Here is a 25,327-nt window from a genome sequence, read left to right as displayed (position 1 = left end):
CCCACGAAAATTTATGATCACCGCGCCAATGATTGTAACAGTATATGCGCCGCACGCTACTGTAAAATACACATTTGCAGCATAATTAATCGCCTGAAACCATACTTTCCAGCTGGATGGTGTAATGGAAATTTTAGATTTTCATTGATTTACAGTATTGATTTTCATTTATTTCAGTAAGACATTGAAATGATCCTTGCTGGACTGTACGTGGTCTGCCAACATATGACTAATGTGTGTGTGTGTTAAACACTGGGAAACAGGTGAGACGTCAGGAGGAGGCAGATTGAAAAGGGTCAGAGGCCGTCCAATTTAGAACTTGTGAGTTTGTAAGAATAAACTCAGCAGGATTCGATGACTAGCAGAGAAACCTTCCCTTGTTTAGATAAGGGCCTGTAAGCAGAAGACCTTGAAAGCAGTATAAAGGCTCCTCTGCCCTCCCTCTCCTCGTCGCACTTGTTTCACAGACTGTACTCTTGACTTCTGTGTGGCAACTGGGCCTTCTTGCAAGAATAAAATACTTTTAATGATCATTTGAATTCCAGAGTGTCTCTTACGCAGTGATGATTGTTTAATGAGAATTTTTGCCACAACACTTTATACACTCAATGACACAAACTTTGCCTGATGCTAGGCACAGGTATGTAATAATAACCGATAGATATATTCTAATTCAGACCCATGACTTGTGATCATGTTGTATACCTTTCCAAGATGCAAAACTAGTTCTGGAGGCTACATTTTAATAAACATTAATGCAAAAAAAAAAAACGTACCTGCTTAATCTACCCTCCAAAAAATGTGTTAGTTTTTCATATATCATGCGTTCCATTCACTTACATATATGCAATGTTGATGGAACTGGTCTATATTATAAAGGATGACCAGCATCTATTCCCGACTTCCTTAAACCTGAGACCCTGTGTCCTCATATGAGGACATTACATTTTTGCCTCTTGACACAATGATAGTCAAATTTGTAAATCTTAGACATGTTGGCCACATTTAGGGACACTGCCCACACCATCTTGTGGTGATATAACAACATTACACCAATGTCAGTGAGAAGAAAATGGCTGGAAAATCAGCAAAATATCAGCAAAACACTTCCCGAAAGAAAAATGACCCAGGTAAAAAATCTATTCAAATTATATGAATGAAACAAATGTATTTATGTACAATACTGTCTCCATCATCATATGGGGATTAAAATTTGACATATTTTAGTAATAGTAGCACTCCAGGACATCAGTAAATGTGAAGCACTCGTTTGAGGACATTGGGACTATATTACGTTATTTATGCTACCATGTGGTTAGCTAAACTTGGGAATTTTTAGACGGATCGCAATAGCATTGAAAAAACAACATTTGTCTGTGTGTGTGTGTGTGTGTGTGTGTGTGTGTGTGTGTGTGTGTGTATGTGTGTGTGTATGTGTGTGTGTGTAAGCATGAATTATTGAGTTAACATGGAAAAACTGGTTTGCTTTAGTGCAGAAAACTGGTAAAAATCAAGAATTTCAAAATGAAAGTGAGCCAATAAGTGGCCTTCTACTGCTCCCCGCTGGCCATTACCAGTACTATTATAAAAATCTGATTTTGTCAAGTGTTTATCACTTCATTTGTACTGACACTTCACATAATTGCTAGTAAAATGGTAAATTATAGACCCACTGTCCTCGCATGAGGACATCATATGGTAAAACATAGACCCACTGTCCTCGCATGAGGACATCATTTTCTGCAAAAACTACATCCAGTACAAAAACAAATTTTAGTTATTATACTTATTAGGTCCAACTTATCCCAAATAGCAAGAACAATTATAAAATGCACACCAGGCAAGCTCTCGGGTCTCAGGAGGTTAACAAAATAATTACTGGCTCTTTCCAGCTTTGTGGAAGCCTTACCACCTTCCACAACTTGTTATATAACAGTATATGTTTATCCTGACTTTCCAGTCCTGGAAGGTGTTTTCTCATACTGCAATACATGCACGTCATCTTTTCCTGGAGCCGTTTCCCCGGAGTTATTCAATGCTCTCTGTAACTCTCCCATGTTTACAGTTTTTCTTGATTGCTTAAACACATTTCTTGAAACTATGCCTCATATTCTCAAAACTGTAAACACAAATCCATAACGTCTCACCCAATTCCCCAAACATCCTATTTTCAGGTCAAAATGAAGCTCTACAATCAAAACCATTCACTCTTGCTGAAAAACAAACTTTGCCCTCAGCCAGGACACACAAGCCCTCAAAACACACACACTACAACATAGTCTTACACACTGGTGCAATAAATTCAAAACAACATTTCCAAAACTGGTAAGTTATGTTGATTGTGGTTCCCTCCCTCACAAACCTTTCATGATGAACACAAATGACACAACCAATGGATACATTAGCACATTTTTATTACAGTTTTTCTCGATTGCTTAAACACTATAACCAGGCTTTTGAACTAAATTTTCAAAACCATAATGCCATTTATCAAAAAGCACACCCATTTCACTAAACTATAAACACTATTCCCTGTTTTGACACATGAGTCAAATTTGTTGAACTGTCACTGCAAAACTCTACACACAAATCCCTTCATTTCTCATTGCCTAGACCATGTTGTCAAGTATAAAGCACTAGCATTCAATATTGTTCACTCAAGTCAGCACAGCTTCAGCTCAGTTAGCACACAATTACCCAAGTGGAAACACTAGGAGTCAAAATTGAACACACATTTTCCACACAATGGATCCAGAAAGACATGAAGGAAGAGATCGAGGAGGGATAAGGAGGAGGAGGACGAAGGGCAAGGACAAGATCAAGCAGTCTCAGATGAAATTCAAGCCACTCTAGTTGCCCATGTCTTAGTCAGTGGTATGAGTATGAGGGAGGCTGGGCTACGAGTAAGGCCAAATTTTTGTCGCTTTACCGTCGCCTCGAGAGCCTTCAGGGAGGTGTGTTGATAAACAAAATTCTATCACTGAATAAAAGACAAACATTTCCAATAGTCTTTGATGAGATTTATTTTCTTGCAAGAAAAGGCCAGCAGTTGTACAGTCACACAGAGTGGCACAGAGTGTGACAGTGAAGGGAGGGCATCCTTTCTCCTTTATAGTCTTGACTCCCAGAATGTTATCTTTCTAGGCAAATTATGGTATTTCAACTATACGTGAAACTTTCTTAGACGTTTTCATCATATTGTCTTCTTGAGTGGAAGCCCTCCTGTCACGACCCAACACTCTTTACCATTCCAATACAATTCCATATTAGAATAAGGTTTGTGTGTGCTCTTTTACTGTCATATGATGGTCACACACATCTTACTGTAAGTAAATACAGTAAAAAAAAAATTAAAGGAGAGAGTAAAATATATATATATATATATACAGTACCAGTCAAAAGTTTGGAAACATTACTATTTTTAATGGTTTTGAAAGAAGTCTCTTATGCTCATCAAGCCTGCAGTTAAAAAAAAATATATATATATAAAAAAAACAGTAATATTATGAAATATTATTACAATTTAAAATAATGGTTCTCTTTTTTAATATATTTTAAAATGTAATTTATTTTTGTGATGCAAAGCTGAATTTTCATCAGCAAGTACTCCAGTCTTTGGTGTCTTATGATCCTTCAGAAATCATTCTAATATGATGATTTGATACTCAGTTATTATCAATGATGGAAACAGTTGTGCTGTTTAATATAATTTTTTGGAATACTTTTTTCAGGATTCATTGATGAGTAAAACGTTAACAGCATTTATTCATAAAAACAGCATTTATTCAAAATAAAAACATTTCTAACAATATAAATAGTTACCATCACCTTTTATCAATTTAACGCATCCTTGTTGAATTAAAGTACTAATTTCTTAAAAAAAAATAGTTATTGTTCCCAAACTTTTGAACGGTAGTGTATATTGTTACAAAATATTTCTATTCTAAATAAATACAGTTCTTTTTAACTTTTTATTCATCAAATAATCCTGAAAAAAGTATCTCAGGTTATAAAAAAATATTAAGCAGCACAACTGTTTCCAACATTGATCATAAATCAGCATATTAGAATGATTTCTGAAGGATCATAAGACACCAAAGACTGGAGTACTTGCTGATGAAAATTCAGCTTTGCATCACAAAAATAAATTACATTTTAAAGTATATTAAAAAAGAGAACCATTATTTTAAATTGTAATAATATTTCATAATATTACTGTTTTTTTTTTTTTTTTTTTTAACTGCAGGCTTGATGAGCATAAGAGACTTCTTTCAAAACCATTAAAAATAGTAATGTTTCCAAACTTTTGACTGGTACTGTATTTTTTTTATGTCTCTGTGTGTGTGTTGTACTGTGTAGTACATGAATTACAGTTTTTCTTGATTGCTTAAACACATTTCTTGAAACTATGCCTCATATTCTCAAAACTGTAAACACAAATCCATAACGTCTCACCCAATTCCCCAAACATCCTATTTTCAGGTCAAAATGAAGCTCTACACTCAAAACCATTCACTCTTGCTGAAAAACAAACTTTACCCTCAGCCAGGACACACAAGCCCTCAAAACACACACACTACAACATAGTCTTACACACTGGTGCAATAAATTCAAAACAACATTTCCAAAACTGGTAAGTTATGTTGATTGTGGTTCCCTCCCTCACAAACCTTTCATGATGAACACAAATTACACAACCAATGGATACATTGGCACATTTTTATTAATTCATGTACTACACAGTACAACACACACACAGAGACATAAAAAAAAATACAGTACCAGTCAAAAGTTTGGAAACACTACTATTTTTAATGTTTTTGAAAGAAGTCTCTTATGCTCATCAAGCTTGCAGTTAAAAAAACACACACAAAAAAAAACCAGTAATATTATGAAATATTATTACAATTTAAAATAATGGTTCTCTTTTTTAATATACTTTAAAATGTAATTTATTTTTGTGATGCAAAGCTGAATTTTCATCAGCAAGTACTCCAGTCTTTGGTGTCTTATGATCCTTCAGAAATCATTCTAATATGCTGATTTATGATCAATGTTGGAAACAGTTGTGCTGCTTAATATTTTTTTATAACCTGAGATACTTTTTTCAGGATTATTTGATGAATAAAAAGTTAAAAAGAACTGTATTTATTTAGAATAGAAATCTTTTGTAACAATATACACTACCGTTCAAAAGTTTGGGAACAATAACTATTTTTTTTTAAGAAATTAGTACTTTAATTCAACAAGAATGCGTTAAATTGATAAAAGGTGATGGTAACGATTTATATTGTTAGAAATGTTTTTATTTTGAATAAATGCTGTTTTTATGAATAAATGCTGTTACTGTAACGTTTTACTCATCAATGAATCCTGAAAAAAGTATTCCAAAAAAATATATTAAACAGCACAACTGTTTCCATCATTGATAATAACTGAGTATCAAATCATCATATTAGAATGATTTCTGAAGGATCATAAGACACCAAAGACTGGAGTACTTGCTGATGAAAATTCAGCTTTGCATCACAAAAATAAATTACATTTTAAAATATATTAAAAAAGAGAACCATTATTTTAAATTGTAATAATATTTCATAATATTACTGTTTTTTTTATTATTTTTTTTTAACTGCAGGCTTGATGAGCATAAGAGACTTCTTTCAAAAACATTAAAAATAGTAATGTTTCCAAACTTTTGACTGGTACTGTATATATATTTATTTTTTACTCTCTCCTTTAATTTTTTTTTACTGTATTTACTTACAGTAAGATGTGTGTGACCATCATATGACAGTAAAAGAGCACACACAAACCTTATTCTAATATGGAATTGTATTGGAATGGTAAAGAGTGTTGGGTCGTGACAGGAGGGCTTCCACTCAAGAAGACAATATGATGAAAACGTCTAAGAATGTTTCACGTATAGTTGAAATACCATAATTTGCCTAGAAAGATAACATTCTGGGAGTCAAGACTATAAAGGAGAAAGGATGCCCTCCCTTCACTGTCACACTCTGTGCCACTCTGTGTGACTGTATGACGGCTGGCCTTTTCTTGCAAGAAAATAAATCTCATTAAAGACTATTGGAAATGTTTGTCTTTTATTCAGTGATAGAATTTTGTTTATCAACACACCTCCCTGAAGGCTCTCGAGGCGACGGTAAAGCGACAAAAATTTGGCCTTACTCGTAGCCCAGCCTCCCTCATACTCATACCACTGACTAAGACATGGGCAACTAGAGTGGCTTGAATTTCATCTGAGACTGCTTGATCTTGTCCTTGCCCTTCGTCCTCCTCCTCCTTATCCCTCCTCGATCTCTTCCTTCATGTCTTTCTGGATCCATTGTGTGGAAAATGTGTGTTCAATTTTGACTCCTAGTGTTTCCACTTGGGTAATTGTGTGCTAACTGAGCTGAAGCTGTGCTGACTTGAGTGAACAATATTGAATGCTAGTGCTTTATACTTGACAACATGGTCTAGGCAATAAGAAATGAAGGGATTTGTTTGTAGAGTTTTGCAGTGACAGTTCAACAAATTTGACTCATGTGTCAAAACAGGGAATAGTGTTTATAGTTTAGTGAAATGGGAGTGCTTTTTGATAAATGGCATTATGGTTTTGAAAATTTAGTTCAAAAGCCTGGTTATAGTGTTTAAGCAATCAAGAAAAACTGTAAAAGAGCATCTTGCTCCTCATCTCCATTAACTTTTCTGCATATTACATCCTTATATTGTGCTTTTATTCTTTCTATTTACATTTTTTTCTTTCTATATTTCAATTTTCTTTTGTATCTATATATATGAACCTTTGCCATCATCTCAAACTTTTCATTATTTGTGGTTGCAATCACATTTCCTTCAGTCATAACTGGGTAATTCCATTCACCCAGCATGAATTTATCGAGTTAAATTAGCTTTGCACTCAGTGCTTTTAGCTACAGTATGTATACACTTTGGAATCTTTTTAATGCAATAAAAGACTAGTATTAAGTCATCGTGGGTACATGCATAATATGACATTTGTTCTTCATCTGCCCACTATAACTGTAAACTTTGCTATTAGTCAGAGCAACATGAAACTGATTGGCCAAAGTTACAGCAGCCTGGAACAGAGAGCGGGAAGCGGATAACGAGCACGGGCACCACAACCATGGCTTCGTCCTCTTTATCATAAAAATAACTTAGAGGCTGGACTCGAATTATAAGACGAAGAGCATTTGACATTCAAAAGTGACATTTAACTTTATATTTCAAATAAAAAATGTACAACACGTTACATCCACCCAACATGACATTAGCAAGTGTATATTAGGTATAATGATTCCTGTGTCATTATAGTCATCCATCTGCAAATATATTTTACAGCAATTGAGTTTGTTATGGGAATTTTTGATTTTCCATGATTTACAGTATTGATTTTCATTTACTTTCAGTAAGACATTGAAATGACTCTTTGCTGGACTGTATCTGGTCTGCCAACATATGACTAATGTGTGTGTGTGTGTGTGTGTGTGTTTTTAAACACTGGGAAACAGGTGAGACGTCAGGAGGAGGCAGATTGAAAAGGGACCTCTGACCCGCCCAATTTAGAACTTGTGAGTTTGTAAGATCAAACTTATAAGCAGTATCAGAAAACTAGCAGGGAAGCCTCTCCTTGTTTAGATAAGGGCCTGTAAGCAGAAGACCTTGAAAGTATAAAGGCTCCTCTGCCCTCCCTCTCGTCGTCGCACTTGTTTCACAGACTGTACTGGTGACTTCTGTGTGGCAACTGGGCCTTCTTGCAAGAATAAAATACTTTTTTAATGATCATTTGAATTTCAGAGTGTCTCTTACGCAGTTGATGATTGTTTAATGAATCTTTGCCACAACAAGTTTCTATAGTAACTATTGTAAATGAATGCTTAACCAGAGGTGGCATGTGGGTGTACTTTCTTGCCCCTTCATAAAATTAAGGTTAAACCATGGATTTCATTAAAAGATCTTCATTTGTGTATCTAAGATGAAACACGGTTTAACAAAGGTTTTCTTTTAGTACGTCAGCTATTTAACAACCGAGGTTTATTAATGACTTGCTCAGAATTTCTTTCAGAATACAAAATGCCAGTTAACCCTAAAGAGTTTGCCATAGTTATGGGAGCCATACATCAGGAATCAGATGCTTTTTAAAAATTGCATTTACCCTTCTAGTACAACTACTTTTCCTGAACAGGTAAAATGTTTTTCAGAAAACAAAGATAGAAATAATAAAGTTAGACACCTTTTTCTTGAAGATATTGTTTCTGTATCTCCTGCAATCTTTTACTGGAATAATTTGTTAACAAATTTAAATTGGAAAACAAATTGGTCATTACAGCAAAAATATTTTCTCACTAATAAAGTAAAGTCTTTCAAAATAATAAATGCATTTACCCTGTTAAATATTTTATGGTTAAATATAAAACTAATATTGACACAAGTTCACACAGAAACTGTTTTACATTTATTTTGGTCATGTTTCTATACTGCACAACTATGGAAAAATATTGACGCATTTATTAAAGAGAATATCCAGCAAGATTTATCCGTAACCTTTAAAGACATTATTTTTAAATACTTTGGTTTTGACCCCACTAAAAACAAAGTTTGCTTTGTGATCAATTAAAATAATTTTCTTGTCAAATTTTATATACACAAATGTAAATTCACAAACAACAAACCAGTTTTTCTTGTTTATTCCCCCAAAGAATTTAAAATGTACTTAAACGCATTTCTTCCTCAGTAAATAAGAAAGCAACTAAAACAACTTCAATTTGTAATGACTTTAATTTGCACACTCTAACGTTTGAGTTTAAAATAATATCTTATATCTTTTTTTTTCTTATCTTCTACTTTTTTTCCCTTGTTATTTTAATATAAGCCTGTAAAAGTTCTCATAATGTTTTTTTTTTGTAAAAAGCGCTATATAAATAAAGGTGACTTGACTTGAACCCTAGTGTGGTAGGAAAGTGGTTTCAACAGTATGAAGCCCTGCTGGAAGATCTCGCGATCAAAGATATTTCATCACATCTTTTGAATTGCGATGAATCTGGCCAGCATGACCGGTTTTGCTCTACCCGTGTGGTTGGGGAGGTGGGTAAGCCCTGTGGCAACTCTAAAGAAGAAACCATGACAGTTCTTGCAGCGGGAGAGTAACCATTTCTTTTTTTTTTTTATCACTTTTACTCATGACATGCTAGCTGGTAACAAAGGATTCCATTCATTATGCTAAGCTAAGCTAGCAGCGGTGCTGCCAAACTAAAACAATGCATGCACTGAGACAAAAATGCATTTGCCCACCTATCTAAATGTAGGAATGATGGTGAATAAGCCTTATTTCAAGAAACGGTGGAGTGTTCCTTTAAGTCATCGGGTGTTTTTGACCTACACTGTACATGCCGTGAGAACAGTTAGCTATTTAGTCTTGTACGTTAGCATTGACTCCATAACTTTAATTGTAACTTAATGATACTATGACAACCAATGAACGTTTTCGTCTTCATTGGGGTTGGGGTTGAATCCTTAGGTAACCAGGTAACTGTGCCCACATCAGTGATTTTATAAATATACCGGGCTTCAGTTAGCCTGACTACGTCAGACTTCATACTTCCGCTCAATTTCATTTCGCTTCTGTACTCAGTCTGAGACCGCGTCATAGCTTTCCGTTTTACTCCGGCCTGAAAACAACCGGCCAATCAACGTACAGAGGGCGGGCTGAGAGCCGTGACGTATACACTGATTGTACTGTGGATGCGTAGATTTACTTCACATAATCTGCAAAAGTCGTTCACAGCCATGTTCACTCCAGTATTTCGCTCGATTGTTTAGTTTTTGCATCATACATGCGTTTACAGTGGAAGTTAGATGCGGCTGAGCATGCGCATAACACACGCCATAACCAAACGTTATGTGATTGGCTTACGGGTAACCAATGATTTTAAACTTCAGACAAGCGAGAAAGAAAACACTTTTCAATTATGCCATGCCAGACTCTGTCTACGAAGCAAAGCGAAGTAGCAGAGTTTGGTATTACCAGGCTAGGCTTCAGTCATATTGCGCAGAAAATTGTTCCGTTCACGCAAATCATATCATGCTTTTGAAACGCGCAGGTGAACGCATGCACAGTACTGTGATTCAATACAATAATACCCATGCCCATCCTCTCAGTATTCCTGTGATCAGTGTTACAAGAACCCCAGGCATATTGTTTTACCATTTTTGTAACACAAACACCATAAAATCGAAGAACGAGATCCCATCCCGTGCAACTGATACTCATCTGCCATTGGCTCATCTGCGTTTGAGGGGAGGGGCTTACTGATAGGTCAATTGGTATGAGGAGGGCTGGAAGTGGATAAGGAGGATGGCAGGACAGAAGCTCCCCAAAACACAGTTCTTCTCTCTGTTTCACCAGGCCTGGCAGAAGACTGAGACAGTTGTATACGCCCAGCCTGGATTCAGGGGCTCAGGGATGTTAACCTGGGATGTCCTGTTAACAAGAACACAATCCCTGATGATGTATACGCACCAAGCATCACAACAGAGAGGGCTGTATTACCCACAGGAACAGAACTGCCCATGGTAGAGGATACACCGATCTTGATTCATCGTGACACTGTCAGTGAGGATTTGGTGTATGAAGAAGTAGTCATTACATCCCAGAAGGATATGGAGAGGTCCTATTCCATGTCTTCACTCCTGAGCAAGACACAGATCTTATCTTTCTTATCTTTAACAAAATATTTGACAAGCATACACACATACATGCACACAAAAGACAGAAACACACACCTATACAACATGACCAGTTAATTTTTAAGTGCATTTTTTTAATGAAATATTCGTTCGTTTTCTATTTAATGAAATGTTGTTGCTCTGGCACACTAATTTACACTAAATTGTTTGTCTTAAAGGTTTAAGTTGTAACAGTGCAAATTGAGTGTTAAATGCTGAATTGAGTGTTTCAATCTTCCTAAATATCACAAAGCATTTGTTCTATGGATTTATCAAGATAATAAGTAGGTTATTGTTGAATTGAATACATAATGAAGTAACTACAGTGAATATCAATGAGTTCTCTATCAGAGGCTTTCATAAGGAAACTCTGAATCACAGAAGATTACAGAGAGAGAAATGAAAAGTGGTTACAGTCACAGAAAATGAAAAAATGGCATTTTCCTACATAAACAATCTGTAGCTGCAGCTGTTTGCTTTTCGAGGGAAAAGCTGCTCAAAACGGCTGGTCTTAGCAGTGGCGGGTCCTGGCATAGGCACAATATAGTGCGCCAATGTGTGTACGCCGCCCACATATGACACACACAGCTTTCTTTCTTCATGCAAGAGTGAAAGGAATTCGCCTTTGAGTGGAGAGTTCTGCACTTTCCCATATTATATGGATGTGCTCTTGACATTTGTCATTAAAATAAAAAATGCCTAATGCACCAAAAATGCCAGAACGCCACTGGGTGTAGGAGTATTTTTCTCGTAATAATACCCAAACAATTTAGTGCGTATCTGTATTTGCGCTCTGTAGAACATCACAGGTTGCTATTTACAATGTGTTTTTGCAGAGCTCAGCATAGTAGCCAATCACAAACATATCTGTTGATTTCTTCAACGCAATGGCCAATCAGAGGTGTTTAAGTTGGCACTAAACAAAAACTTCCGGCGTTTTGATCGGTGACTCTGAGTTCTGCACGCTCGCAAATCCTCTCACTATAACAATTATGATATGATATTCATTGTGCAGCCAGCTTCATTTATTATAATGAAACTGTGTGAGATCGTGACGAACTAAGATAAGGGACAGCTTTTAGGTGATTATAAATGGAGTGCTCTTTCTGTCATGCCAAATCCTGCATAAAGTGATCCCAAACAACATCCATCCATCCATCTTCTACCGCTTATCCGGGGCCGGGTCGCGGGGGCAGCAGTCTAAGCAGAGATGCCCAGACTTCCCTCTCCCTGGACACTTCCTCCAGCTCTTCCGGGGGGACACCGAGGCGTTCCCAGGCCAGCCGGGAGACATAGTCTCTCCAGCGTGTCCTAGGTCTTCCCAGGGGTCTCCTCCCAGTGGGACGTGCCCGGAACACCTTCCCGGGAAGGCGTCCAGGAAGCATCCGGAAAAGATGCCCGAGCCACCTCAGCTGACCCCTCTCGATGTGGAGGAGCAGCGGCTCTACTTTGAGCTCCTCCCGAGTGACCGAGCTTCTCATCCTATCTCTAAGGGATCGCCCAGCCACCCTGCGGAGAAAGCTCATTTCGGCCGCCTGTATCCGGGATCTTGTCCTTTCGGTCATGACCCAAAGCTCATGACCATAGGTGAGAGTAGGAACGTAGATTGACCGGTAAATCTTTCTTCACCACGACAGACCGGTACATCGACCGCATTACTGCAGAAGCTGCACCGATCCGTCTGTCAATCTCCCGTTCCATCCTTCCCTCACTCGTGAACAAAACCCCAAGATACTTAAACTCCTCCACTTGAGGCAGGAACTCTCCACCAACCTGAAGTGAGCAAGACACCCTTTTCCGACTGAGGACCATGGCCTCGGATTTGGAGGTGCTGATTCTCATCCCAGCCGCTTCACACTCGGCTGCAAACCGTCCCAGTGCATGCTGAAGGTCCTGGTTTGATGAGGCCAGCACGACAACATCATCTGCAAAGAGCAGAGAAGAAATCGTGTTGTCACCAAACCTGACACCCTCCGGCCCCTGGCTGCGCCTAGAAATTCTGTCCATAAAAATTATGAAAAGAACCGGCGACAAAGGGCAGCCCTGCCGGAGTCCAACATGCACCGGGAACAAGTCTGACTTACTGCCGGCAATGCGAACCAAGCTCCTGCTTCGGTCGTACAGGGACCGGACAGCCCTTAGTAAAGGACCCCGGACCCCTTACTCCCGGAGCACCCTCCACAGGCCGCCGCGAGGGACACAGTCGAATGCCTTCTCCAAATCCACAAAGCACATGTGGACTGGTTGGGCAAACTCCCATGAACCCTCCAGCACCCTGTAGAGGGTATAGAGCTGGTCCAGTGTTCCACGGCCTGGACGAAAACCACACTGTTCCTCCTGAATCCGAGGTTCTACTATCGGCCGTATTCTCCTCTCCAGTACCCTGGCATAGACTTTCCCAGGGAGGCTGAGAAGTGTGATCCCCCTATAGTTGGAACACACCCTCCGGTCCCCCTTCTTAAAAAGAGGGACCACCACCCCGGTCTGCCATCCCAGAGGCACTGTCCCCGACCGCCACGCGATGCTGCAGAGGCGTGTCAGCCAAGACAGCCCCACAACATCCAGAGACTTGAGGTACTCAGGGCGGATCTCATCCACCCCCGGTGCCTTGCCACCGAGGAGTTTCTTGACTACCTCGGTGACTTCAGCTTGGGTGATGGACGAGTCCACCTCTGAGCCCTCAGCCTCTGCTTCCTCAATGGAAGACGTGACGGCGGGATTGAGGAGATCCTCAAAGTATTCCTTCCACCGTCCAACGACATCCCCAGTTGAGGTCAACAGCTCCCCACCTCTACTGTAGACAGCGTTGGTAGGGCACTGCTTCCCTCTCCTGAGGCGCCGGACGGTTTGCCAGAATCTCTTTGAGGCCAGCCGATAGTCCTTCTCCATGGCCTCACCGAACTCCTCCCAGGCCCGAGTTTTTGCCTCCACAACCACCCGGGCTGCAGTTTGCTTGGCCTGCCGGTACCCGTCAGCTGCCTCAGGAGTCCCACAAGCCAACCAGGCCCGATAGGACTCCTTCTTCAGCTTGACGGCATCCCTTACTTCCGGTGTCCACCACCGGGTTCGTTCACCGGGGTGAACTCCAACACATGGCGGCTGAGCTGGGGGGCTATAAGCAAACCCACACCAGCCCGCCGCCTCTCACCATGGGCAACTCCAGAGTGGTGAAGAGTCCATCCTCTCTCGAGGAGTGTGGTTCCAGAGCCCAAGCCGTGCGTAGAGGTGATCCCGACTATCTCTAGTCGGAACCTCTCAACCTCACGCACAATCTCAGGCTCCTTCCCTGCCAGCGAGGTGACGTTCCACATCCCTAGAGCTAGCTTCCGTGTCCAGGGATCGGGTTGTCGAGGCCCCCGCCTTCGACTGCCGCCCAATCCTCTCAGCACCGGCCCCTTACGGTCCCTCCTGCAGGTGGTGAGCCCACGGGAAGGTGGCCCCACGTCGCTCCTTCGGGCTGAGCCCGGCCGGACCCCGTGGGGGGAGGCCCAGCCACCAGGCGCTCGCATACGAGCCCCAACCCCGGGCCTGGCTCCAGGGTGGGGCCCCGGCTGCGCCATACCGGGCGACGTCACGGTCCTCGGTTTAATTTCTCTCATAAGGGGTTTCTGAACCGCTCTTAGTCTGCGGTTCAGAAACAACACCAATGATTTAAATTGATCACCAAACAACACCAATGATTTAAATTAATAATACAAATAAACACTAAATCATTCAAACCGATTAATCAAATAAGTTCTTATAAGTTCTATAAGTTCTATCTTTGTCCAGTGTCTGCACTATTTTTGAATCCGGAATCCCGACATCGAATCGGTTAGAAAAGATATGGGTAAAAACACACAGAGTCAGAACAGTCTGAAGGTTTGGTGGTCATACCTTGAAAACTGCATGGAGGAGTACCTTTTTTACATTACATTTTTAACAAGAAAATGCTCTTTTAGAGAAGCTGTCAATCAAACAACATGCAGGTCGGTTTGTGAGATTTCAGGTTATTAGGTTCAAATCCTGCAAGGATTGATCCATGAAAAATCTCCATTGTGTTCTTTATCAAACTAAATCTAAGGAACTGAACCTGTGAAAACTGCGCTGAAAGACAGCAGAAACAAACAGCCAAGAAAAGCAGAAACAAACAGCTGATAAATACATCACAATAATCCACAACACGACTCCAGTCCATCAATTAATGAAATTAATGAGACAAATCCATCAATCAAACATGAAAAACTTCAAGGGACTACAAACATGGTACAGGAAACAGGAAAACAACTTCAGCATAAAAGTCCAGAGACAGAAGCAGGGACATGTTAGAAACAATTATTGTGTTTAAACCGTGCCTTATCTATAATAACACATAATATTCTCCAGTGTAAAATGTTCTGATGAAGAAACAAACTCATCTACATCTTGAATGACCTGAGAGAGAGTTCATTTGCAACAAATTTTCATTTTTGGGTGAACTTTTCCTTGAACTTGTGTTTACTGGTAATATAATATCCATTTATTTTTTATAAAAAGGCCTATGCATGCATGAGTATCCTGCTACAGGATTCAGAAGTGTATGGTGCTTATTTTTGGAAATGTTCTCATAAAGACATTTCATTGTCAGAGCCAAAGTACTGTAATATGCCAATATTATATTTTTATATGTAATTTTATATTGCTTAATTGTTTTACACACACAGTATTAAGAATCAAGCTTTTAAACTGCTTAACATGTGTACATTTAGTTATGCTGTCTTGTTGACTTTATTAGTCAATAATATTATTTATAAAACAAATTAATGAAACAAGTTATACTATACATTCACTAAAGGAAACATAATTTATTTTGTTCCCAAACAACACCAATGATTTAAATTAATAATACAAATAAACACTAAATCATTCAAACCGATCAATCAAAACACTGAAATTCAAACTGTGAGTTGCGAATACGCAATCCAATGTAAAAATAAATCATTAACACAGCACTGCACAAACAGAACCCGGAAAAGACTTTTGTTTTGCATTTAGATAAAAACGTCACAAAACGTCACTACGTCATCGTTCCAAACAAATCCGCGTTGCCAATGATCAGCAGCAGCTATATTAATTTGCAGCAAATATCGGTAAATATTGACGCATAATGTACATTGATTATTACGTTGACACTTATATGACTTGCATATAATAATAATAATAATAATTTAAAAAAATTCTAGGGAGTAGGCTAGCAGAAACACAGCATTAATACGTTTTTGTGTTTAATTTTGGAGGGACATTGCTCCCATAACGTAGAATACATTTACAGCAGATTTCTGTAAATACATGATGGAGAGAGGGCATTAAAGTTAACAGTGTGGTCAGTTGAAATGAAACTGGAGATATGGTTAGTGGAATAACTATACACACATTTACATACACATAGGCTACTGTAGGCTACATCGTATGCATGCATTTGTGTGTTCTGATGAATGGTTTGAAAGGATGTAGTGTTGCATTAGCCATACTAAAATGAATCCTTTAACAGTAACGTTAATGATATGGATCATATTTAGGAACATAGTTATTTCACTGAGTAACCATCTCTCCAGTTACACACACACTGTTATGTCTAAGTCCTGGTAATCATGAAGACAAGAACGTTTCTTACTTAAAGGTTTATTCAAACCCACAAGCAATACAACAGTGCCAGGCGTTTACATGATTAGGCAGCAGGTGCAACAACTTCCATTACTCTACACCTTTTATAGGTAACAACATGTGGACTACAGCGCCATCTCCTGACAAGTACATAAACACAACACACACACACGTGTATATGTTTGTATATAACTAGTGGTGCGTTCATCTCGTATAGATCGTATTTACGAGTTGAACGCACTTGAACGCCACCACAATGTCGTAAATACCAGTGGGGAGCTCGGGATTTTCTCTAAGCTCCGATCTTTACGAGTTGGGGGCGTGTCAGTGATCAACATGGCAGAAAACACAATACGTAAAGGTATTTAGCTGTGATATTGTCAGGCTTTTCTATTTACAGCGCAGTTAGATAATCGCCAACACAGAATATGATAGTATTATAATATAACTATGCAACATGTAACGATGAGTTGGCAGTGGCTTCATAAATTAATTAAAAACATAAAAATACAAAGTAGGCTACACCTGATGCACATTTCTTTGTTCTTCATTTTCTAGAACAAGAGTTTAAGAACCTTACTGTATTTTTGTGGAATTAATTAAGAGAAAGTACTCCGCCATCTTGCTCCGACGAAAGTGACTTGAACGCACATGCCGTTATAAGCACCATAGATATCATATATAAACGCTAGATGTCTTATGGCGCAGTCACTTCCGGCATCACCGTTCGGCCATCTTACGGCAGTGCTCTGTGCATTAAGGTGAATGATCAGCACGTACACAAATCCTCATATCTCGATGAAATCTCGACGGATTTACAGACGGTTTGGTTTCTTACAAACGTTATTAACATGGCTATAATTCCGAATGCTTGAACATGCATGTTATAATTTTTCATATGTATGCAGTTTATGTATGCAGTGTCGTAACTACATCTCTGACGTTTATAACAAACCAAACCGTTTGAAAATCGGTAGAAAAATGAGCAAGTTATGGTTATTTAAAAGTACATGCACCATTGAAGTAGTGAGCGAGTACACTGTCGCAAGATGGCCGCCACGTGCGGACGTCGACCTCCATTGGCCAGCAGTGCGCACGAGACATCTAGCCTTTATATATGATATCTATGATAAGCACGACTTCCCACCTCGTACGTACAAACTTCCCAGGAGGACTTGAACGCACCAATAGAGAGCTTAAGTCCCTCCCCTTCCGGTCGACCACCATGGGACCTTATTTCGGAAAAATATTGTATGGTAGTCAATGGCGAGAGACAACAAATATTTTGATCTCGTTTGAATTGTGCCCTGATTTACACATATGATGTTTGTCAATTTAAAAGATACATTTTAAATTCAAGAAAGTCGCAGCTTGATGTAAAACTGCTGAGGTATAAGACTGTGAAAGTACGTAATTACAAAGACTACAAACCCAGAAGGCGCACATGCGACGTCATACCTTTTCTCTCAATGAATGAAGCTAACTTTACTGAAGCTAACGACTGTCATTTTTTCTATAGTCTTACATTATAATCGTAACGTAACGCCGTCATGCCTGAGTGTTTTGAGCCAGAATACACACATACGAGCAACGGATCTTGTGATGTACATAGTGCGAGACGAGAGATGTAGTTCATTGAGCGATTTTCACATAAAACTAAACGTTACTCTTCTGTTTTATGACAAACTGCGACTTTCTTGACTTTCATAATTACCTTTTAAATTGACAAACATCATATGTGTAGTTCAGGGCACAGTTCAGACGGAATAAAAAGATAAGTTATCTCTCGCCATTGACTTCCATACATATTTTTTCCGAAATAAGGTCCCATGAGCCGGAAGCGGAGGGGCGGGACTTAGGCTCTCTATTCACCTTATTCCGGAAGTAGCACTGGGTGGCGCCATCCGCGTAATCTCACTTCCTGGTTTAGCTACTTAGCGCTTTGTTTGCCCTGGTCCAATCTGTTATCTGTCTTGATATAAGTAGATAGACTATAATATTATAGCCAAATGCGTTGGCCTATGGTTATTAACAACTGCTGCAACGTACTAAAGTACATTTCACTTGAAGCTTTTGAAACAATGCCACAATCAAATTATTTAATAGCTGTGTCTTTCTAATAGCTATTACTTAGTTATGAAGATGTGCACAAACACTACTACATGTAAAGTTTGAAACATTATTACACCACAGTTTGTTTGCTTAATCACCAGATACATTTGCAGTGTATAGCCAACAGATGAGAAAAAAATAGCCACGAACTGGTGTAGAAAGAAAGTAGAGCCTCAACTAGATGAAGAACAAGAGGGTAACGTTAGCTTAGCTAACTGCAATTTCTTATGGTTTGATCTCTAACACAAGTAATGGCTGTAAAATAAATCCAGCGACTGAATTCTAGAGGACCATAGCTTTCAAACAAGGTATAGCATGTGTATGTGTCCTGTAGTGAGACCATTACAACATTAGATGTTTGTGGCTAATGTAGGCTAAACACTACACATCGGCCGGGCTGCGATCAGACAGGCAGACGGGTCATATAAACACCTAAAAGTCGTTTAAAAATTACCCCGAGAAACAGTGCATTGCTGTGCTGTTGGTACACACGTACATAGCCCATTTGGCACAAATTAGCTTATCTTATGTGACATTTTATCAGTGAGACTTCTCTGCAGTTCTCCTCGAAATTGAATGAGGGTCCGCTAAACCGGAAGGTGGTTTACAACGGAAGTACTGGACAGAAGTAAAAGTGGGCGGGGCGGAATAAGGTGAATAGTAAAGTGTAATTTATTCCTGTGATCAAAGCTGAATGTTCAGCATCATTACTTCAGTCTTCAGTGTCACGTGATCATTCAGAAATCATTCTAATATGATGATTTGATGCTCAAAAAACAGTCATTATTATTATCAATGTGTACAATTCTTTTTCAGAATTCTTTGATGAATAGAAAGTTCAAAACAAGTGTTTATTGTTATATCATAAATATGATCTTTTGTAACATTAAAACTGTTTTTACTGTAACTTTTGATCAATTTAATTCATCCTTGATGAATAAAAGTATTCATTTATTTTATTTATTTCCCCCAAAAATAAAATAAAATTCCTACTGACCCAAAATTTTGAACGGTAGTGTTTAATGTTCGGAAAGCTTTCTGTTTCAGATAAATTGAACTTCCTATTCATTAAAGAATCCTGAAATAAAAAATTAAAATAACTTTTCTCAACATTGATAATAATTAGAAATGTATTTTTTTTTAGCATCAAATCATCATATTAGAATGAAAACAGCAGATTGAAATTGTAATAATATTTCACATTATTATTATTATTAATCAAATAAATGCAACTTTGGTGAGCAGAAGAGACTTCTTTTAAAAACAAAAAATCTGACCGATCAAAAACTTTTGACTGGTAGTGTACACACACACACACACACACATTGTTCTTGAAACTTTTATGTCTATAAAGCCCTTAGAATTGAATACAATTTTGTGTTTAATTTTGGAGGGAAGGGGGACTGCTCCCATAAGGTATAATACATTTACAGTATTTAGTGTATATATTTTATTTTTCTCGTGCTTCTATGGTCATAATTACTAACATCCTAATGAAATGTTATGTTAAAAGCCATTCACATAAACCTGCCCAACAAGTGAATATCAATTAAAGCTGCTCAGTTTCAGTCAAGAAAGAAGTTTGGTCAACAGTAAAAAATATACAAGGCAACCAATTGCATTCAACAAAACATTTAATTATATATTATATCTAGGGAGAGGGTAGGTAAGTTTTTCTTGAATGTTCTGTCTTCAAAGAAACTCGTTTGACTTCCTACAGGGAGAGAGAGATGGCAGAAAGCAGGCCAGAAAAGAAATACAAGTGTTCACAATAGCCATTACATTCTGCCACCGAAGCTGTAGGATGATCTGGAGACCTGCTGGTGAATCGAGAAGCAGTCAAATCCTTATCCATACACTGATAACAAAAGCATTCAAACTCTATAGTTACCTGGATTTTTGGGTGAGAGCATTCCCCTGCCAGAAGCAGAGAGTTTCAGAGGCCGGGTCTGGGAAAAAAAACCTGTTGCTTTTGGAGAGAACTAGGAGTGGTAAGGAAAGAGGAAACGGTGTTAAAGTTAATACATTAAAGGACAGATTAAATACACATTGAAAGCCTATGTTTCATGAACATTTTCATGAGGTTGAGATTACAGAAGTGAGAGTACACTCCTACAGTTAGGTCCATATCTATTTGGACATTTGTCATGATCTGTTATTTTGACACTGTGTATATATATATATATATATATATATATATATATAAACACACACACACACACAAACCACTATTGTTATTCAAATTGTTATTCTTACACAACAACATTATGGAAGAAGCTGGATGATTATTTTGCTCATCCAACAAATAATGCAAATTATATTTTTATTCCATTATCATACCGTATATAAACAGACAACAAAGCTCAGCCATAAATTCTGCTTTTCTATAATGTTCAGTTTTTTTTATACTTTCATAGAGGTGTAGGCTACATTCATTTACACGTTTTAGCATTGAGGTCTTATTTGTGGGGGTGCTGCTTGTACTTATTTGCTTTATATCCAGATGGATTTCTAATATGCTGACCACCTCATGTATGTAAATAGGGTTGACAAAAAAAAAAAAAAAAAAAAAACCCTGAAAACAATGTAGTGCAACATCACATTTAACTATGACCTCAGTAAATTAAATTGACACATTTCTGATTGGTTGCTAACCTTAGTGAAGTGTTGGTTATGTAAGCTTGCTGCAATTAACTATTATCTTCCAATAAACATTAACTAAAGTTGGATACATAAATTACAACTACTGACTATGTTCATGAGAGGACGGCTAATGCGTTCAAAAGTCAAAAATACAGTAATTTCATCAGGAACTATCAATGTTTGATTAGATTACCCTTTGACTTTATGAATACACATAAATGACAGCTTAATGATTTTTGTATTTTTTTGTGCATTTATTTAAAGACTGCATATACCTTTTTTTTTTTTTGCTACTGGTGTTACCTTACTACACTGTAAAAAAGAATACATTGATTTTATTAATATCTAATTATTTTATTATTAATTAAATTTAACAAATTAGAATTGAGTAATAATTAATCAAATGAATTCCTTAAAAGTTAACCATTTAAAATGAGTAAAATGTGGAACGAAACCGTATGTGGAAATGAGTAAAATGTGGAACGAAACCTTCATTGGAACGAAACCGTAGCCAAGCGACATCTAGTGTATACATCTATACCCGCCCGCGGGCGGGTATAGATGTATACACTAGATGTCGCCTTCGCTACTGCAGTTCATTGGAACGAAACCGTAGCCAAGGCGACATCTATTTATATATCTATACCCGCCCGCGCCGTCAGATCATTTGGACGTGTGCTGTGTTCAAGAGATAACAACGATATAAATACTGTTCGTTTTCTCACACAAACCGCTCGTTTCGTGTCTTAGGCCATCAATGTGTACTTACGATGGGGAATTGTTTAATTTGGACGATGGGGAATTGTTTTAATTTGGACTCTGTGCTTGTGTTTTGAGACAGTGACCATCGACCTGCATTATATGACTGACAGACAAGAACGGTTTGACCTAAAAATATCAAAATTGAAACTACTGCGGAAACAAAGACACCTACATCTTGGATGCCCTTGAGGTAAGCTAAAACATATCAAAAATTAATTTCAAAGTGAACTATCCCTTTAAGTAGTTTAATCCATTTGTATTCTAGATTTTTACAATTCCCTAACAATAAAGTAGGTCATACCAGTGAGTTCAACTAAAAGCTTCATGAAATCATGAGATAAATGAGAAGATTTCTGATAACTGAAAAGAGACAGTGGATCTACCATGGGCTTTTCTTCATAGATATTCAGGAAATTTGAAGAAGGAAATCAAGTGATGTCATCAGTGTGATTTTTATTTCAAAATAAGAGATTTTTGTTTAACGGTAACACCAGTGACACAACTCCAGGGGACCACTACATTCATTATATATATATATATTTTTTTTTATGTCATTTACATACTGTTTTTGATAGTTATGTATACATTATTGTATTTTAAATGGTGGAAAACCCTGTAATTGACATAAAAATAAAGCATTTTCCATCTGGACATGACTGTGGGGACGAGCACTTCTGTGGTGCTTGAGATTCTATATAATTAATTAAAAATCGAATATTGCCACATACTGATGGCTTAAGAAGGTGTAATTGTTCAAATAACATAATGTTTTAGTTTAAAATGTCAAGAAATTGTAACGCTAAAGTGCCTTTTAAGTGTAATATTTGACCCAGTAGATCACCCTGGAGTGGTCACTTTCCATTATTAAATGTAAATGGGTAAGATGTCCTAATAGATGTAAATGCATAGATGTCGCCTAACTTATTGTTTTCTATACCAGTTTACGACTGTGTCCTCTTTATTTTTTGTAAAGCTGTGGTCTTACTTTGCGGCGTCTTTTCGTCTTAAACGCCGTAAACACCGGAGAATGAAAGGCGTTTCGTTAGTGGCGAAATTTGACCCATTTGGCGTTCCATACATATTCACTCTGTCAACTTACCTAACACTCCTTGACAGTTTTTCAGCATCCCTCCACCACCCCGAATCCTCACTCTTGTCTTGGCTTGTTCTCTCACAACCAGGAATATCGGGGGAGTATGGCTACCGAGCCCACAGCCCTCTCCTCGGACAGCACGTCATATACGCATCTGACTTATTTGTGTGAACTCGTGAAATCTAAAATACGCATTTATTCTATCTGACTTATTTGCAAGTGTGAACTCGTGAAATCTCAATTCTCCAGCGGCAGTCTTCTTTGTTGTAAACTAATTCAAATCAAGCGCTCTTTGGTGACGTGGGTGATTACGTAACCGCAGATCATCTGTCCATCATCGATTAAAGCCCGCCCTGGCAATTTGATTGGCCCGGCCTTCTGGGAGCCGAGCATAATTACTCCTCAACGGATCGAGTCCAGACCGAACTTCCCGACCAAAAAATGTTGTGGGTGGGGTTCGGGCTGGCACCCAGGCTAGTTTATCACTGTAAAGCTGTTTTGAACAATCTGAATTGTATAAAGCGCTATAGAAATAACTTGACATGACTTTGAAAACAAAGCAAATGTGTCTGTGATGACTTGAGGACTTCTTTCCAGTTTTCAGTCTCTCATGTTCTTGCTCAGACGTGGACAGGTTTGAGTTTCCCGTCAGGATGATACCCATCCAATCCTGTGTTTAATCCAGTGTGTTTTTTGTAGACTGGATGGTGTGTGTCCAACCCTGGAGAAGAAAAGCAAAATAATTCTTAACTCTGACAGTCTATTACATCCCAGTCTTTGGGCTGGACTTCAGCAAGCCAAATCTGTGATTTCATATCCAATACAAAGATTTTATGAACATGTGAACTCATGAATGTCTCTTTTAGAGCTTCTTTAGCCGAACTGTATTCTGTTTTACTAAATGATTCTGTTATTTTCCTGTTTATTACTGTGAAGCTGCTTTGAAACAATAAGTATTGTATAAAACGCTATATAAATGAAGGTGACTCGACTACAACAAGAACATTAAAATGAACTCTGGCCACAACAGCCATTTTGACATAATTTTGTGTGTATTTGACAGACTATTCAAGCAATAAGTCTTGAAACTATTCAGGATCGTATACAGTCTGAGCTTTCTGTGCGCGTGTGTGTTTCAGGTGTGTGTCAGACAGTGCGAGTGTCCTGAGTTCATGGCTTATTGCACTTCCTTGCTAACAAAAATATAATGGTAACGGAGTGTAAAATGTTAAATTACTTCATAAATGGGGACAGCGCCATCTGTCTGATGCGTGATGGCATTTAGTGTCTGGAATAGGCCCCGCCCACAGCAGAGATAACGAGACATGAAGTAGCTATAGTTATACGTTTTGAGCAGTTGGAGTATTATCAGTTAAAACAAGTGTCTAAAACAAATAAATAACTGCTCTATTGTGGATTTATCCTGCAATGAACTTGTTAGGCAACTTTTGACGTGTTTGGCGTCGAGTGTGTTATTTTATAACGAGTTATTTTGACTTTGTATTGCCAGGCACAACCGTGATTAATTTGTGCATTGTCTTGTGTTTTATGTAGATCTGATTCATTCTCTATGAAGTGAAACCCCTATTTCCACGTTTTATATCTCCATTGTGCATGTAATATGTATAAAATATGTTGTTATTTAATGTGTTTAATGGATTAATTGTTTTATTCATGTAGTATTGTGCATATTCACCACTAGGTGGGGATGTTTCCCTTCACATTTAGTTTAATTGAGTTGTTCAGCATTTCATTGAGTTGATTTGTGATTTAATTCACTGAAAATGAATTATAATTGTCAATCTGCAAAATTGTACTCACTATATGATCACAACGCAAAAAGATTACATTGAATTAAAATATTAAAAAGAAGAGTAGTACTGTTTTAAATAAATATTTCTAATAAATGTATATTTTTGAACTTAAATACGCAAGCTTGATAAAAATGATCATTCTAGAAGAAAATTTCAGATGGCACTTAGAGGCTTTTGCATCTGAACTCTTCATACATATACATATACATATACACCGGTGCTCCACTTTTAAGTTTAGTTTGATAAACAGTGACCTGTGTTTCTTTCCATTTGTATTAGGATGCCATAAAACAGTCAGCTGTGTTTAGAAATAGGCCAAATGTTTTGCATGGTAGCTCATTTATAAAACAATAAGCTGGTCTGTCACAGGTTGAGGGACATTGCGATTTAAGAGACAGATTTTGAGATTGTCTGATTTGAATGTTTTTTTTTACCACTAATTGATTTTTAAGAAAGCCTCATGTGAGCAAGACTCTGAGATTGTAGCTGGTTTTCTACTCTCAGAATATGATGTTGATGATAATATTATAAT

Source organism: Rutilus rutilus (assembly GCF_951802725.1).
Source record: "Rutilus rutilus genome assembly, chromosome: 20".
Lineage (NCBI taxonomy): Eukaryota > Metazoa > Chordata > Actinopteri > Cypriniformes > Leuciscidae > Rutilus > Rutilus rutilus.
The sequence above is the reverse complement of the archived record's forward strand: the minus strand, read 5'-3'. Positions refer to the sequence as shown.